Genomic DNA, 3,428 nt, shown 5'->3' with positions numbered 1-3,428 from the left:
CATTTCCACTCACAGAACTTGCTGAGTTACTTCTTGAACAGCTTTACAACATGCCTAAATAGGCTTAGAATTTCGCTACTCTAAACAACGCTCTTCTTTGGAAAACAAGCCCTATACATAGTTACTCCCATCCAGTTGGTTCAGTTTAACTACTGGTTTCTAGAGGCCTGGTACATGCAGTTGATAACTACAGGGGATAGAAGATTTAAAAAGTAGATCCTAGATGGTGAGAGTCATTTTAACCAACAGTTCTGTTTTAAACATCAAGGTATAGCTCAGAACACTTCAGTGACAAAAAAAATTTGGCCTTACTAAGGAATCCGCTTGGTAGCTAAACACTTTAGAGCACACAGTTCACGTTAGGTTACATACACCTTACAACAAATGTTACCTTGTCCGGTTACAGTAAGCCAGCATGGAACTAGGGAAGAAAAACTAGCTGGGCTTTAGTTCCTACACGTCACAGTAGCACACTCCGAAAAAGAAAGAAATCTTATCTTCCCCTTAAGTAGTTACTGTCATGACATACAGATTCTTAAAATGTTAACAAAAATAAAGAAAACATCCTTGAAAATATATTATCAGAGGGAATGAAGATAAAGTATCGAATACATGTACAAGTAATTCCCGGCGGCACTTAGTCGACTTCCTCCATGCAGGACGTGTCATCGTCACCCTTGAGGGGCAGCATCTCTTCGCTCATGGGGCACTGCTATCGTCAGCGGTGGGGTCGTCTTCATCAATACCAAGACCAAGCTTGATCATCGTGCACATCCGGTTAGCATGTGTCTGGGGATCTTCCAGACTGAAGCCAGAGGGCAGGAGAGCAGTTTTGTAGAGCAGGATGACCAGATCTTTCACAGACTTGTCGTTCTTGTCGGCCTCTGCCTTCTGCCGTATGGTCTCAATGATGGAGTGGTCGGGGTTGATCTCCAGGTGCTTCTTTGCGGCCATGTAGCCCATGGTGGAGTTGTCTCTCAAGGCCTGGGCCTTCATGATCCTCTCCATATTTGCTGTCCAGCTGTATGTGTTTGTGACAATGCAGCATGGGGAGGTCACCAATCGGTTTGACACGACCACCTCTTCTACTTTTTTCTCCAAGATGTCCGTCATGATCTTGCACAGGTTTTCAAATTTTGTTTTTTTCTCTTCCTGTTTCTTTTTCTCTTTTTCATCTTCTGGAAGTTCCAAGCCCTCTTTGGTAACAGACACTAACGTCTTCCCCTCAAATTCCTTCAGCTATTGGACACAGTACGCATTGATGGTCTCGATCATATAGATCACTTCCAGGCCATGCTTCCGAAGGCGCTCCAGGAAGGCCGAGTTCGCTACCTGATCCTTGGTCTCACCTGTGATGTAATAGATGTGTTTCTGGTTTTCCTTCATTCTGGTGCAATAGTCCTTGAGAGAAATAATCTCATCACCAGAAGCAGACGTATAGTATCGTAACAGCTCTGAGAGCTTCTTTCGATTCTGAGAGTCTTCTTGTATTCCCAGCTTGATGTTTTTCGAAAACTGCTCATAAAACTTCTTGTAGTTCTCTTTGTCTTCAGCCAGTTCGGTGAAGAGTTCCAAGCACTTTTTGACCAAGTTCTTTCTGATAACTTTTAAAATTTTGTTTGCTGCAGCATCTCACGGGAAATATTTAGAGGAAGATCCTCAGAGTCTACCACACCTCTAATGAAATTCAGATACTCAGGGATTAGCTCCTCGCAGTTATCCATGATGAAAACTCTGCGAACATCCAACATAATGTTGTTCTTTTTCTTTCTGTTCTCGAATAGGTCAAAGGGAGCACGTCTTGGCACAAAGAGAAGAGCTCTGAACTCCAACTGTCCTTCCACTGAAAAATGCTTCACTGCCAAGTGATCTTCCCAGTCATTGGTCAAGCTCTTATAAAATTCTCCATATTCTTCATTGGTGATATCATCAGGGTTTCTGGTCCAAATAAGTTTTGTCTTGTTCAATTATTCCTGATCAATGTACTTCTCCTTGATCTTCTTTTTCTTCTTCTTGTCACCATCCTTCTTCTCCTCCTCCTCCTCATCAGAACCAACATCTTCTATTTCCATCAGACTCCTTCTCTTCCTTTTCTTTTTCCTCCTCTTTCTCTTCCTTTTCTTCAGCCTCATCATCACTGACCTCTTTATCACGTTCCTTCTCCACAAAGAGAGTAATGGGATAGCCAATAAACTGGGAGTGCTTCTTCACAATCTCTTTTATTCTCCTTTCCTCCAAGTACTCCATCTGGTCATCTTTCAGATGCAGGATAACTTTGTTCCCCGATCCATAGGTTCAGCTGTATCAGTCCTAACTGTGAACTATCCTCCTGCAGAAGACTCCCAGGCATACTGCTCATCATCGTTATGCCTGGTGATCACCATCATTTTCTCGGCAACCAAGTAGGCAGAATAGAACCCGACACCAAACTGTCCAATCATAGAAATATCTTCACCAGCCTGCAAAGCTTCCATGAATGCTTTGGTCCCAGACTTGGCGATAGTACCAAGGTTATTGATCAAATCGGCCTTGGTCATGCCAATGCCGGTATCCACGATGGTGAGGGTTCGATCTTGCTTGTTCGGAATGAGGTTAATGTGCAGCTCTTTCCCAGAGTCTAGCTTACTGGGATCGGTCAAGCTTTCGTATCTGATTTTGTCCAAAGCATCCGACGAGTTGGAAATCAGCTCCCTGAGAAATATTTCCTTATTTGAGTAGAAGGTGTTGATGATCAGGGACATCAACTGGGTGATCTCCGCCTGGAAGGAGAATGTCTCCACCTCATCCTCCTCCATCGGCTGGTCTTGGGTCTGGGTTTCCTCAGGCATCTTGGCTAAAGGACTGCACAGGCTCTGTGACGACACAGCACCAGGATGCAGAAGCAACTCAATCTGCATCATGTTTTTGAGGTTCATCCATTTTGTAGAATATATAAATATTTTTGTTCCTTTTTATTGCTAAACAGTATTCCATTGTATGGATACTGCATTTTGTTTATCCATTCACCAATTGTTGGATATTATGAATAATAGTCCTGAGAATGTTCATATACAAACCTTTGTGTGGACATGTTTTAATTTCTTGTGGGTATCTACCTAGGACTGGAATTGATAGGTCATATGATAAGCTTATATTTGAATTTTTAAAGAAATTACCCAGCTTATTTCCAAAGTGGTTGCACCATTTTATATTCCCACCAGCAGTGTATGAAAGTTACAATGTCTCTACATTCTTGCCTACACTTGGTATAGCCTGTATTTTGTATTGTTGTTATTCTAGTGGGTTAGGATTCCACTAATAACTAATGATCTTGAGCACTTTTTAATGTGGTTATAGCTATTTGTATGTTTGTGTGTGTGTGTGTAAAATGTCTAGTCAAGCTTGTTTTTCTGTTTATATATCTTCTTATTGAATTGTAAGAGTTCTTT

General features: G+C 41.9%; 1 pseudogene; it reads right to left on the bottom strand.

Annotated features, from left to right (window-relative positions):
• Positions 1–637: 637 nt before the first annotated feature.
• Positions 638–2,828, bottom strand: LOC116633529 (annotated as a pseudogene).
• Positions 2,829–3,428: the final 600 nt, after the last annotated feature.

The sequence above is a fragment of the Phoca vitulina genome, unplaced genomic scaffold, assembly GCF_004348235.1.
Source record: "Phoca vitulina isolate PV1807 unplaced genomic scaffold, GSC_HSeal_1.0 scaffold8, whole genome shotgun sequence".
Lineage (NCBI taxonomy): Eukaryota > Metazoa > Chordata > Mammalia > Carnivora > Phocidae > Phoca > Phoca vitulina.
The sequence above is the reverse complement of the archived record's forward strand: the minus strand, read 5'-3'. Positions and strand labels throughout refer to the sequence as shown.